Consider the following 15,838-nt stretch of genomic DNA (forward strand, 5'->3'; position numbering starts at 1 on the left):
CTGGAATATGGAGTGATCTAAATGTCACCATTGTTTAAATTATACCTTTTTTTCCTTTTTATTCAAAATGGATCCTTTAATTCGGAGAATTGCATAATGAAATCAAACTACTTTCATTAAACTACATAGTTCTCCTCCTTCAGCATAGTCCTTTTAATGAAAACATGTGTTTTATTCTTCGAGGTTTTGTTAAACGTTGTCATGCTTGAAATTAACCAGTTAAGTGCTGACTTTGTAATATGTCGTCTATAATTTGGAGTTCATTACAAAAATAGTCATTATATCATCTCCTTGGTTGATTAAGCATAATGTAATTCTGAATTACGTTTGTGAATACTTAAGTCGTTTAGTTTACTTTTTTCTATTTTGTTTCTAATCTATTTTATAGTGTATCGTTTTCATATAAACACTGCACTATCCTCTGTGAAAATTTTTGATTAAATTCACCAAAATTCAACCCAGCTGAATTATCTATTCAAATAAAAGTGTTGTCAGACTCATTCTATATACACTGTAAATCCATATATATATATATATATATATATAATAGCATGCCCTGACTGACTGACTGATTCATCATCGTCGAGCCAAAACTACTCGACATAAATAAATGAAATTTTAGGGATACATTTGAATCGTTGATAGCTGAAAGGACATAAGTCCAGAAAACCTACTTTTGAGAAAACTACAAATAAATGTTTAGCAATTTCTGGGTCACAGTAAAATAACTTTATTGTTATTAGTTTAAAAATATACATGTATAATCACTGAATAAACACGAAATAATAGTAATTTAATGTGTAATGTATGTGTTATTAATTTTTAAAACTGTTGGACTTAAGTCCTTTCTGAAGTCGACAGCCATCAACAGTTTAAACTGCTCAGTTAATTAATTATGTTAGATATTAAGTGTCATGAAATATCCAATGAAAATTTATTCCATCTTAATAAATCCTCTTTTTAACGATGCAGCTTTTTCAACACACTGTCCTCCAGCGTTAATATCGCTTTTGTCCACAACACACAGAAAAAGATATTTATTTTTCAATATGGATACCAACATTAAATCGAAATGGACGAAAAATGCAATGCTAATACCAAGTATTATCTTGAACCCAAACACATTGACATAGGAATGTCCAATGTTGAATACCTCCTACCAAATTTGAGGAATATGAAAACACCATAATAAATCGCTAGTACAAAAAATAACAAATCTACAGTAGCCAAGCATGTTTCCGCCGCATGTTGTTTATTCCACTGTTGGCCACTGAAGAATAAGGTAAGGGTAAGGGTGTGTTCTGCCCGAAGGCAGGTCCGAACCTCCGCAGAGGTGTGCCTGAGCCGGAGTTTACGTGCGGTAGGGTGGCCAGTTCCCTTCTGCTCCTCCATTCCCTTACCACCAACCAACAGCGCGTGGCAACCCATCCACTTCTCGACTACACCCAATGTTGCTTAACTTCGGAGATCTCACGGTATCCGGTGTTTCAACACTGACCCACTGAAGAATAGAGTACCACAATTGTTGGCGTTCATTATTTACCGGAACATACTGGACTGACTTCTTTATACCTGTCATCTTTTTGGTATTAAGTGGTACATAGTTTTTAGGATAGGCAAACCGAGTAGGTAGTTTGATGGGTTGCTCTGATAATCGTAGCAAGAATGTATGAGAATATAATCCAGTGATGTATTGAGATGCCGCGACAATGCCTTTCTTATCAGAACAGAATTCGAACTTGTGACAGTGAGATATGGTAATGTTACCACTGCTGTATACCGATAACCTATTAAAATAGAATTAGCCTATAACTAACAATGAAATTACAAAGTAAAAAATACCAACAATGAATCAGAATATTATTATAAGAGAGTAAATCATTTAATTTACATGGATGCCAGTTGATTGCAGAAAAGTACTCCAGTCCTGGACTACAGACCTTTCTGCACTCAACAAGAAAATTAGCAATGCGTTTACTACATTAGACATGCCGGACTCTTGTCCCTTTCTGTGCTCATTGATGCGTCTATCTTCAGGGATTCTGAAAATAGTCTTAGCTCATTTTCATAAAAATGTGGACTTAAGCCCTTTCTGCAATCAACGATTCATTTATATTAGAGAGTAGGTGCTCGCAAAGGGAGGATTTTTGGATATTCCGTCGCTAAGAGCGTGAAAAGAGGGGTGAATTGTTTAAATGAGCATATCTATATCTCAAACACTTAAAAGTTTACAGACGTAAAAATTGTTATTTATAATCTCCTTTAAAAATAAAGAGCCGGCCCCGTGGTGTAGGGGTAGCATGTCTGCCCCTTACCCGGGGGCCCCGGTTTCGATTCCCTGCCATGTCAAGATTTTTACCTGGACCTGAGGGCTGGCTCGAAGTCCACTCAGAGTACGTGAATAGAACTGAGGAGGTAAGATAGCGGCCCCGGTGTAGAAAGCCAAGAATAACGGCCGAGAGGATTCGTCGTGCTGACCACCCGACACGTCGTAATCTACAAGCCTTCCAGCTGAGCAGCGGTCGCTTTGTAGGCCAAGGCCCTTGAAGGGCTGTAGTGCCATGGGGTGTGGTTTGGTTTGGTTCAAAAAGAAAGAAACACGTATTTTTTTGCTTTCGGAATATTCCCTTATCGGGGGTAAAAAAACAGTGAAAAATTGGTTGAATAAGTTTTTTGAGAAGATACTTATATCTCAAAAACTGGAGATGTTACAGACATTAAAACTGGTATTCGGAATCTCCTTTAAAAACAAAGAAACACGTATTTTTTGTTTTTCGAAAATCTAATTAATGGGGGAGGGTGTGAACATGAGTGACAAAAGGCGTGAATTTTTAAAAAGACTATATACAGTGTATCTCAGAAACGTAAATTGTTACAGACGTAAATATTTTTATTTTGAATATCCTATAAAAGTAAAGAAACGCAGATAGTTTATTTTCGGAAAATCTACATAAGGGAAACTGAAAAATGGGATGAAATTTTAAAATGAGAAAATCTACAATATCTCTCATAAACTTAACATGTTACAGACGTGAACATTGTTTTTTTTAAATCCCTTATAAATAAAGAAACATGTATTTCTTGTTTCTGGATAAACCTAGAAGGGGAGAGTTAAAAAGGACTCAAAATGAGATTGAAATCTTTCTTTTACGATAGTGATATCTGAAAAACTTAAGATTTGCGTTTCTTTGTGTTTAGAAAATCCACTTAAAGGGGGAGAGGTGAAATAATTTAAAAAATTGTTGAATTATATGAGGATACTCCTTTAAAAAATATGAAGTTAGTCTCTCTTTGGGAAAATCCACTTAAGGGGGTGAAAGAATTGAAAAATTATTTGGAATTATGTGTATCGAGGATATTTATACCTTAAAAGCTAAAGATGTAACAGACGTGAAAATTGCTTTTTGGATTCTCCTTTAAATATAAAGAAACACACGTTTTGGGGGAAAGTCAACTTGGGGGTAGGGGTGAAAAAGGGAGTTGAATTGTTATGAGAATACATATATCTCAAGAACTGTTATAGTCATGATAATTGGTAGCTCCTTTAGAAATAAAGAAACATGCATTTTTGGAGGGTGATCAATTTAATAGGGGGTGGGTGGGGATGAAAAATGAGGTGAATTCTTTTTATGAGAATACTTATATCTCAAAATCTGACATCTGTTACTGACATGAAAATGTGTATTTGGAATCTTCTTTCAAAGTAAGGAAACACGTGTTCTTTTTTTTTGTTTTTTTTTGTTTTACGTTGCACATGTTCTTTCCTTTTTGTGAAACACATTTAAGGAGGGTGAGTGAATTAAAAAAATAGTTGAATTCTTTGAATGAGGTTACATATGCCTCAAAAACTAGAGATGTTAAGACGTGAAAAGTAGTATTTGGAATCTCCTTTAAAAATAAAAGAACACGTATTTTTTTGTTTTCGGAAAATTGACTTAAGGTAGGTGCGTGAAAATAACTAAAGAAAGAGTTGAATTATGTTTTTGAGGATACTTACATCTCAGAAAGTGAAGCTGTCACAAACGTGAAACTTGTTTTGAAGTATTTAAAAAATGTGGAACTATTTGTATGGTTATACTTATATCTAAACGATTAAAGATGTTACAGACGTGAAAAGTAGTATTTGGAATTCCCTTTAAAGATAAAAGAACGCGTATTTTTTTGTTTTCGGAAAATCGGCCTAAGGTGGAAAAAAGTAAAGAAAGAATTGAATTATGTTTATGAGGATACTTACTGTATATCTAAGAAAATGATGATTTTACAGACGTGAAATTTGGTACTGCATGTGGAAAGTCCTTTAAAAATACATGAATATGTTTTATTTTTGTTTTCGAAAAGGCACTTAACGGGAGTGAAAAGAAGTGAAAGGAGAGTTGAATTTTTTGTGAGGGTACTTATATCCCCAAAACTGAAGATGTTACAGACGTGGAAATAGGTGTTTGGAAGCTTATTTAAAAATACAGAAACCTGCATTTTTTGTTTGTTTTCGACTTGAGAGAAGACTGTTTCTCACATGTACAATTCTACGTCGCATGGTCATCTTAGCGCCAAAAGGCAATACCAGAAACGTGGTTTACACAGAGTTTCTGGGGTAAATGGAGCTCAATTTTTCGGTGAGTTTTATACTCTAGGAATTTTCAGATAATGTCTTAGTACAGTACCAAGGAACGATTACTTTTAATAAATTACGAAACCTACGCGTGCAAAGCCGTGGGCAACTGCTAGTTAAATATATGTGGGTTGTCCATAAATACATATTTTCACTCAGCTGATGAACTTCTCATAAGATTCTTAGTTGTATTACGAAGTAAAGTTTCCATGAGAGAAAATACTCAACGTATTCCTACATAACTTAGATTGCAACAATAGGACAAGACCCGTTGCAATGTGTCAACCGAACGTACAGAATGTTAAGTAAGATAAATTACAAACGTGTTTTGGAAAAGAAAAATCCTTCTAAATAACGCCATTAATCAATACGCAACGTAATTTGTTCATAGTGCAGTAAGGTTCGATAACATGTTAAGAAATCCTAACTCGTACACATGGCCTTTTTCAATGACTGCACACCATTACGATCAATTCTTCCATTTAATAGTGAAACAGCGAAAGGTCTGAGCGACAAAAAGAGCTTACGGTAGGTTAGGGGCCGCTCGAAGCGCCGTGCATGCGGCCATGACCTAGCGCAAGACTCAAGAACCACTTCCTAGTGGCGAGCCCATGCGTCACTGTTCCCGCATTTATACTATGATTGAGCTCTGCATTTTCTTCTCAACGTATTTTCAGCATTTATTGTAAATAGGTTATGTCAACAACTGACATGCAGTGCAATAAATGTACACCCAAATCTTTTAACCTTAAAATACACCCGCAATGAAAAGTGATGTAATGGAAAACAGTACCATAAAAGATCACCTTTATCAAAACACGTGAGCCCCACTCAGTCTGATGATGAAGGTGCTCAGATGTCAAACTCATGTCGACAAATTTAGTGGCACGTAAAAGAACTTCGACGGAACAAAATTCCAGCACCTCGCTATTTCTAAACAGCGAAAAACCCATCATGATCATTAATATTACTAGTATGGTTATTATCATTATTACCATCATCGAAATTATCACAGAATTTTAATCCTAAGAATACTGCAATCGTGCCGGTTTTTTTTAAATCATCGAATTTCCACCATGGACGTCTTACGATGCATAACTTTTTTGAGGCAAATAAATTCAAATTCTAAATAAAATAAATTCTTGTTTGGACTGATGCTTTCACGGCCCGTAATTGTAAACATGATAATAGGCTTTTGCCTCGTCAAGAAACCAACGTGAAATTCTTAGTAAGAAATACTAACTCGTAGACATGGTAACTTTTAGTACAGAATTCCACCTTGTTTTATTGACATGACAAAACATCAACAGTTTATCATCACATCTACAATAAATTATTGGTTTTCTACTGCAATCATGCTTCTCTGCATCTCACTGAAAAGTTCACAAGATGATACTCGATGATGCTTGTTTAAAGGGGGCCTACATCTAGTTCATCGACCCCGAGAAGTTCACAAAATGTATACTTTTTCATGAATCAAATTCAACTCAAAAGACCGCTGACGAATGAACTATTGCTATTAATTCGAAAGAAGCGATATGTATCGTCAAATGTCTCTAAATGTAATAATTTTTACGCCCTGGGATTCATTGGTAATTCAAAATAGTAATTCTTATGAACGGTTTACCACGGCGTAGTTCGTGCCCCTATCCCCTTCAAATCGGAAGGGCAATTTAGAGGACTTCTCCGAAAAAAAATTAAGGAAGTTACGATGTATATAGTAAAAAAAGGATAACTGAACCAAAAGAAAAAATGGCGTTCCAGTAGTACCATCTACATACGTTATGGTTCCTCAGGTAAAGTTATTAACTTATATTTTGTGAAAAAATTGGAAATACCCGAAATATCACAGAGGATAAATCAGGTAAGAAGAGGTTATATGATTTTTTAAAACCATGAGGTGCAAACGCAGTCGATACATTTTCACGAAATGTAAATGATGTCTGAAAATGGGTATTGTACCTGTCATCTACACTTAGCTGATACTGTATTAACTTTAATGTATTACATTTCACACTTGTACTTTGTTTTCACAATCTCAAATGTATTTCAGATCATAGAATACGTAAATAAAATTCTTTAACACGCGAGAGCATGTTTACATCACCTGTGCGCATGCCCAAGTTAGAAAGGGAATCTTCGAGAATTGTAGCTTGTAAATTGTTCTGGAATCTGTTTCAATTTGTAGAAACATTCTAATAAACATAGAAAAATTAAAAGCATGTATTGCCCTCCCGTCAAAGACATTCAGCATATCAAATTATGAATTATTCATACCTTTGTGCATGCCGGTGAACTTATCCTTGAGGATGGTGAACTCGTAGATTTTCCCAAATTCTTCGAACATCGGTCGTAGCTCGTCTTCTTCCAGATGTCTTGGAATCTGTCCGACGAACAATTTGATCGCGTCGCGTTCTCGATTTGCATTCGTTTGTGTCATATTGGCACTAATAAGTTGTGCGGTTTGGTCGTTAGTCGGTAGCAGCATCGTGAAAGTCACACCACAGCTTCGAAAACGAGCACTTTTCTTAAAACTTATATCTAGTCTTTGGTATGATGTAAAATATACGTATTAAACAAAATATCACTGTTTATCTTCACTAACCTTACGAAAATACTTGAAGAATTGCACGTTTTTATGGACGAGTCTGTGAAAAAATATTTATTAAAGCCTTCAATTTGTGCTACGAAAATACTTATTTCACGTTTGTACCAATCCCAGGTACTTGTGTTGTATTTTATTTACCATTAAACAAAATAGCTCCACTCAACTCTATACTGGAAGGGAGATTACTGTAGAATGGGTCGTAGATCGCAACAATGGCAGAGAAGATGAATCACTGGTAACAACCAAGATTATCGGAGTGTGTGCTGTTGTCACTTTGATTCGTCTTGTATGCCGAGCAGATTGTTATTTACAGAAATGTCTGGTATAGGATAATATAAGAAGAGAAACACTGAATACAGCAACAACACTCAAGTATTTGGCTACACGAACACAAGTCTTGCGAACACGAACACACGGACAGCACGACGACGACCACCACCACGAGCAACACTGACTGACGCCAAGCCACTGACACTAACAACTGACAACAGAATTGATAAACGAAAAGGGAGGGAGAGCAGGAAAAACCGTCTCCCGGCGTGAGCACGGGGAAAGAGGGGGAGGGAAATGTACGCAGTACACGACTACACTAGGACTGTACCGAAAACTTGAAGAGGGAGGGGGACCTGCAACAAATTAATGTGCAGTAGGTCCCCTCCAAGCCTGGTTTACTAACTTGCATCACCAATAATTCCCGCTGTACAGTCTGTCCTAAAATTGTCCCTCTCCCTTTTTTACAATTAAAATAAGATACAGTCCGCCCTCTCCTTAAAATATGTCATCATTATTGCGCCGTACATATAATCTCTAATGTGTATCTGAACAACAGAACATTTATTATAAATTTATTGTAGCTCAAAATATTTTAATCAGTCTGTATGAGACAGAGCTGCATGTGAACCCGCAGCTTACAATGGATGTTTTTCTCCCTCGCCCAATAAAAGAGGTGAATAAGGAAGGGAGAGGTAGAGGGTGGATGGGGAGGCAGAGGGGCTAACAGCTGACTCACACACGCACCTCCCCGCCCTTGCTGCTCTTAGCCTTGTGTGTGTGAATGGGGATCCTGATATACGCTATGGCTAGTCAAGTTGGTAGCCTCGCTCGTAAGAAGTAGGGGAGAAAGACGTGTAGGGCAACAGACCTATAGGGGAAGGGAGAGAGTATTGATCACTGTGCACTTTACAGCTGGGAATTGAAACAGCTTGGCGTCGGTTGCATGTGAAAATGCAACATGCACTTACTGAAACAAATTATCAAATCTGAATGCATAATATACTTTCAAGGTTCTTGTTAATTATATAATTAGATATCCTTTCTTCAGTACAACAAAATCATCGAGTCTTTCTAAGACTAAACTTTCGAATGTCTGCCTAATGGTTTGTGTTGCTGTACCTGTGGTATCTTCCAGAGATTTTGGAAATCACCGCGGAAATCCCACTGATACGTAATACACGGACTATTCGTATATCATCTTCATCCTGAGAAGGGCGCAAAATAAGCCTTAAAATCACAATTTACAAAAATCAATAGGGATTTTTTTGTTAGTGGCTTTCAGTCGCACCGACACAGATAGGTCTCATGGCGACAATGTGATAGGAAAGACCTAGAAGCTGGAAGGAAGCGGCCGTGGCCTTAATTAAGATACAGCCCTAGCATTTCCCTGGCGTGAAAATGGGAAACCATCCAATAGGGAATTTGCATCAATATATATGTACCGGTACTTATTTCATCTCACAATTTCATCTTGATAGATCGTAAATAATGTTTACCATAATCTCTAATTTTGTGATAACTACTGCCTACAAAGGCGTTATACTGCTATAGCTATATTTTTAAATGCAGATCGTCACGAAATATAGGTCGAAATGGTACTTATAAAAGAACATTAGCTGGATTTGTCAGTACTTGCAATCAGGAAAATTGCATTGGTTTAACGTCGTACTAACACATAGAAGACATTTTGGTGACGCTAAGTTGCTAAAGGTCCAGGACTGGGAAGTGAGCGGCCATGGCTTTTGCTAAGGTACAACTCCAGTATCTTCCGTAGCGTTCAAATGGTAAACCACGGAAAAACATCTTCAGGGATGCCGATGGCGCAAATGGTAATACTGTATATTCATCCTCTCCTAACTTGCACTTTTCTGTGGCTCAGTGCAGTGGGATTGAATCTTAGTAGAGCTTTTGCCTTTTCAAGGCAAGCTGTTGACTTAGTGACTGCAGCCACAGGATCTCCAGTTCTCCTTGGAATTCGAACCACATTGACGAGACCATAATGTCAGTTATAGTTTGTGGTGAAGAGGTGTACTGAAATATATACACATACATTCAAAATCGGGCCGATGACCTCGATGTTAGGCCCCTTTAAACAACAAGCAACATTCAAAATCTCGGTCAGTTTGGACATTCTTTTTCACCCCTCCTCAACCCCAATTCTGACTGGGCCTGAAACATGACTTAAATGGCCTCCAGAATGTCACTGTTGTACTTGGTTCACGTATGGCTTACTGAATTAAAAAATGAAAATCCGCAGCCTGTTTCTAGTCATTCGACCGGGTCAGAAATGAAATGAATAAAGCCCCCATTTAGCGACGAGGATAGGAATTGTTTCGGCTGCCGAAGCCTGTCGCACTCCTCTGGGAAAATGATAAATAACTGTCATATGAGATGAAATTATATTGGAGAGTGCTGCTGGAATGAATTATGACAGGGAAATTCGGAGTACCCGGAGAAAAACCTGTCCCACCTCCGCTTTATCCAGCACAAATCTCACATGGAATAACCGGGATTTGAGCCACGGAACCCAGCCATGGGATACCTGTGCACTGCCGCCTGAGTCACGGAGGCTCTATATGACTTACTGTCTAGAAAAGTACTGTTTTTGTGGAAAGACTGACTACCGTGTTATGTATGTGTCTGTTACCTCCACCGTTACTGTTAGTGTACGAGACCACAGTACCGGAAGTTGTAAATACTACCTTCAATTGGTCTTACGAGTCTGACTGAAGTCCATTCAAAGCAAAATTGGAGATGGGAATCAAACATCAGACTACCATTCGATAGCCAGACACTCTTAACTGTAAAACAAAAGAAGTAAAATTTCACAGAGTGTAGCGGCCGCGCATATTAACGCGCTGTGGTTATGCAGCCAAGCTTGGTTTTCGGGAGATGAGTGGGTTCGAACCCCACCGCCGGCTGTCCTGATTGTGAGAATGGTTTTCTGTGGTTTCCCATTTTCACTCCAAGACAAATGCTTGGACAGTTCCTACTCATAAGTCACTGCCGATTGCTTGACACCTCCTTACCCAATGTAATTCATCATTCATTTCAATTTCTTTAGTTCCTCAACTGAGCTTGCCGTCAGGAAGGGCATCCGACCATAAAAACAAGCCATATAAATATAGCTCACCTTATCCCTGATTACTTACCAATACGCTGGACTAAGGGGTAGACAAACTATCGAAATAAAATTTAATTTGTCCTCCTCTGTGGTGTCGTGGTTTGTGTGATTAGCTGCCACCTTCGGAGGCCCGCGTTCGATTCCCAGCACTGCCACGAAATTTGAAAAGTGGTACGAGGGCTGGAACGGGGTCCACTAAGCCTCGGGAGGTCAACTGAGTAGAGGTGTGTTCGATTCCCACCTCAGCCATCCTGGAAGTGGTTTTCCGTGGTTTCCCACTTCTCCTCCAAGCAAATGCCGGGATGGTACCTAACTTAAGGCCACGGCCGCTTCCTTCCGTCTTCCTTGTCAATTCCTTCCAATGTTCCCATCTCCCCCGCCAGGCCCCTGTTCAGCATAGCTGATGAGGCCACCTGGGCGAGGCACTGGTCATCCTCCCCAGTTGTATCCGCTGACCCAGAGTCTGAGGCTCCAGGACACTGTCCTTAAGGCGGTAGAGGTGAGTTGGGATCCCTCGCTGAGTCCGAGGGAAAACCGAGCCTGGTGGGTAAACAGATAAAGAAGAATAAGAAAATCATTTTATGTTACTAAAATCAGTGTCTTCGACATATTAAGAACTTGCAAACATGTGCCCTAATTTGGCGTCTTTCTATGTGTTAGCTTTTATGCTCCTTAGTGTCTATCACGTGAAAACTGGCCTTTTTTCTTTTTTGTAATACCTGAATGAAATGAAATGTCGTATGGCTTTTAGTGCCGGGATATCCCAAGACGGGTTCGGCTCGCCAGGTGCAGATCTTTCTATTTGACACCCGTAGGTGACCTGCGCGTCGTGATGAGGATGAAATGATGATGAAGACAACACATACAGCCAGCCCCCGTGCCATTGGAATTAACCAATTAAGGTTAAAATGCCCGACCCGGCCGGGAATCGAACCCGGAACCCTCTGAACCGAAGGCCAGTACGCTGACCGTTCAGCCAACGAGTCGGACCTGAATGTATTTCACAGTAGAGCCTATTGTGTTAACTCAGATATTGGACTGATTGTCATAATTTTATTCAAAGGTAGAATAGGCCTAGGAGAGGTATCTAAAACAGTCTCTTGATCATGTTTTGTCAGCAAAGGCACAGAAAAATCTGTGGCAATCACAGCCCATTTCTGTCTTAGCCTGCCAAAACAACAGTTGTCCTGCAAGAATGCCTGCAGATATTGAAGCTAAGTGGTCAGTTTAAATACATTCTCGACCAAATTGCTTGGCTTTCTTGATGGGGGCCGGGCTGAGTGGCTCAGACGTTTGAGGCGCCGGCCTTCTGATCCCAACTTGGCATGTTCGAACCTGATTCAGTCCGGTGGTATTTGAAGGTGCTCAAATACGTCAGCCTCGTGACTGTAGATTTATTAGCACGTAAAAGAACTCCTGCGGAAATTTCCAGCACCTCGGCGTCTACAAAGACCGTGAAAAAGTAGTTAGTGGGACGTAAAGCAAATTACACTAATTCATTTTTATTCCTTGATGAGATCGGACGTTTCACATATCAGATAGTTCCTCAAAATACCGACTGAAGTGAGTTCCAGCTCCGAGTCTAGGCCGTAAATTCCTTGACAAGCCGAGAATCGAACCCGGGTTGACACGTTTTTAACACATCACAAGGATGTCTTCTTTTGAAAGACGGTCCAAATAATTTCAAACTTCAAACAAAAGCGAACATTTTCTTCTCTTTTACAAAATGCTTTACGTCGAATAGAAAAAGATAAGTCTTATGGCGACGATGGGGTAGGAAATGGCTAGGGGAGTAAAGAAGTATGCTACAGCCCCTGCAATTGCCTGGTGTGAAAATGGGGAACGATGGAAAACCAACTTCAGGGCTCCAAACGGTGGGTTTCGAGCCCACTGTCTACGGAATGCAAGCTCATAGCTGCGCGACCCTAAATGCATGGCGAACTCGCTCGGTCAAAAGAGACCTTGAAATTTACATGATAACTGTCTATGTCAGTATAACATTAATTCTAACAGAAGCCATCAAGACTGAAAAAATTGAAACTGATTTACTTATATTTTATTAGTTTAACGCCGTACTAACACATCGGAGGCTTTCGGCGACGAAAAAGTGTGAAAGGGCTAAGATCGGGTAGCAGCCCTTGCCTTAATTAAGGCACAGTTCCAGCATTTTCCTAGTATGAAAATGAGAAACCACGGAAAACAATCTTCATTTCTGAATTCGAACTTACCTTAGCGAATGCAATCTCAATGTTACGTGACCCAAATCACGTACTCAACTCGCTCGGTATATGTAAATAAATATCTTGCCCAAGAAAGAGGTTTCCTAGTTTCTATTGGCCCCTAGCTCTAACTATCAGGACTCCATTACGATTTAAAATTGAATTATTGAATTGACTTCAATTGGTGTACTTAAAAGAAATATTTATCATGACCAGTATCATCATTTTCATCTTCAGATAAACTTGACGCTAACAGTTTTCAACTGGTGGGGGAAAATACGATTAATCGTCTCCAGCAGATGGAAAGTACAGGCACGAAGATACTCATATTAATTATATAAATTATCATCGACAGTTAGCCTACAATAGCTTGTATTTCACTAAATTACCAGGACGTCCTAAGAAGGAAATAGTTTGTCAACTCCTTTTTACAGTGCATCAATCATCTCCAGAACTTCTTCATGTGTCTAGAAATTTGTATTAATTTACGTTAACCGAGGCATTAAGTTGGACTTCTTTATTTTGTCTATCAATGTTCATAGCATGTTTTATTTCGGTCTAATCCTCCTATAATTATGAACGCATTTGATAACTCTCACAAAACTCCACGAGAAATTCCCGTCTCGCCACAAAATGACAGACAAGGAGAGATGGATAGGAGGACCAATAATGGATGGAAAGACTTGGCTATCTTGATTTCGCCGTCTCTGAGTACTTGGAGGAGTGCCAGGATAAGAAGAAGAAGAAGGACTCACAGCATAAACATTAACTTTGAGTGCCAATAAAGGCAAGTCTCTATTCTACTTAATACTACGTCTCGTAACTGAAGGGAGACAAAGAACAAATTGGGAATTCTATTTAGAATTCCTCAGTCAAAGATATTTAAGCTTGTCAAGTATGTTTCGCTTTGTGGAATATTTTACACGTTGAGTTCACTGACTTCGACAATCTTACTCCTCCACGTTCAAAGTATTGATGTTTCTATTTCTGAAAGACATTAAGCAAAATAAATCAGCAAGCAAGGTACCCTGACCGGGCGAGTTGGCCATGCGGTTAGGAGCACGCAGCTGTGAGCTTGCATCCGGGAGATAGTGGGTTCAAATCCCACTGTCGGCAGTCCTGAAGATGGTTTTCCGTGGTTTCCCATTTTCACACCAGAAAAATGCTGGGGCTGTTCCATAATTAAGGCCATGACCGCTTCCTTTCCATTCCTAGGCCTTTCCTATCCCATCGTTGCCATAAGACCTATCTGTGTCGGTGAGACGTAAAGCAAAATAGCAATGTAACCTGGAGACCTTCGAGCTGAGCAGCGAGGTAAAGGCCCTTCGGGGCTATTGCGGGTCTCCCTTCCCACCCACCATGCTGACGGGGGCATTCAGAGTGTCACAATTCATACCAAACCCACAAAGCTACGGAATAGACGGAATATTCGATTATTTTTACATATTATCGCTTCCTTACTGCCACTCCAAGATATGATAGGATTTTATTACCCCTACAGTAATTTTTTAGCGGCTGCCTAGCCGAGGCAGTACAGGCGTGTTCGGCTCTTCCGGAAGGACGTGGGTTCGATTCCCTGTCAGGAAGTCGTAAAATTTAAGAAACGAGATTTCCACTTCCGGAGGTGCACATGGACCTGAGGTTCACTCAGCCTACATCAGAAATGAGTACCAGGTTAATTCCTGGGGGCAAAGGCGGCCGGGCGTAGAGCTAACCACTGTACCCCGTCAAGTGCCGAGTTTACGGATAGTGGAAGCCTTTACCTTCCACTCCTTCAAGGACCTTCATGGCCTGTACGGAGATGACTTTGCTACTTTAATTTTTTTACAGTAATTGTTTGCAGATAGTAAGTCAGTCCGACAGGGGCTGAAATATGAATTAAACGTCATTCATAGTATCACAGTTAATTTCGGAGACCCCGAAAACTATGGATTCAGCACTAATATCGGTCGTTTTCTATTACTGTTATGATACACCCCCTTCCCATCCCCGCGCAAAGGGATGCTAGGTTTGTCTTACCTCTACAGTACTTTTTGCACATAGTAAGTCATATGTTTACCAAGGTTGGTTGACAGCTATGCTGGAACATACACACATACATGAATAATCTCAGCCATCTTGAATTTTGTTCAGCCATTCTCACCCCCTTCCCCACCCTCATGCCATTGAGGAATGAACTTGAACTTAAACGACATCCGGATTGTCACTGTTCACCTCAGCGACCCCGAAAACTATGGATTCGACACTATTTTCGATTATTTTTATATGCCACCCCTTTCTAACCTCCACCCCTAAGGGTGCTTTCCCCCTACAGTGCTTTATTCCAGACAGTAAGTCATATGTGTGCCAATTTATGAGTTTAAAATATTTAAACAAACTCTCTTACAAATAGCGAAAGTAACACAGGTGTTATTTACAATCATTATCGTGAAAATAGTATGGAAATGTGAATCCACTAACCATAAAGGTTATCTCGGCAGATTAATGCTGTCCATGAGTTTGTGGCGCTATTCACAATCAGACCTAGAACGGGGGTGGGATGGTGCCAATATTTTTACGAGCGATGGTTTTAGGACCTTAGAACATGGTTTTCAGTCCCAAGAGTTTTGTTCTTCCTGTCGTGAGGCTTAAAATGAGCGTTGTCTCGCCCGTGTGGAACGAATTCGATATTTCTCTACAGTAGCCTATATTAACAGGCCAAAGGGCCTAAATCTAGGGAAATGAGAGGACTGTTGAAATTTATTGTATACGGGGCTACACGTAGGGTACTAAAAGCCAAGTACACAAAATTTGTTTTAGGTTGGAGGAACGATATGTATTTGTATAAGAAACGGACAGACAGACGGATAGACTTTCTAGTTTATATAGATAGATACTGCGACCAACATAACCTACATCACATTGACATAAATATAATCGATAATCTGCTTGAAATGTGAAGCATTTTAGTGCACTCACTTACATTATTTAACACCATTACGTTATATTAATGAAAAGAATAACTA

Source organism: Anabrus simplex, chromosome 3, assembly GCF_040414725.1.
Source record: "Anabrus simplex isolate iqAnaSimp1 chromosome 3, ASM4041472v1, whole genome shotgun sequence".
In the NCBI taxonomy this organism is placed as follows: domain Eukaryota; kingdom Metazoa; phylum Arthropoda; class Insecta; order Orthoptera; family Tettigoniidae; genus Anabrus; species Anabrus simplex.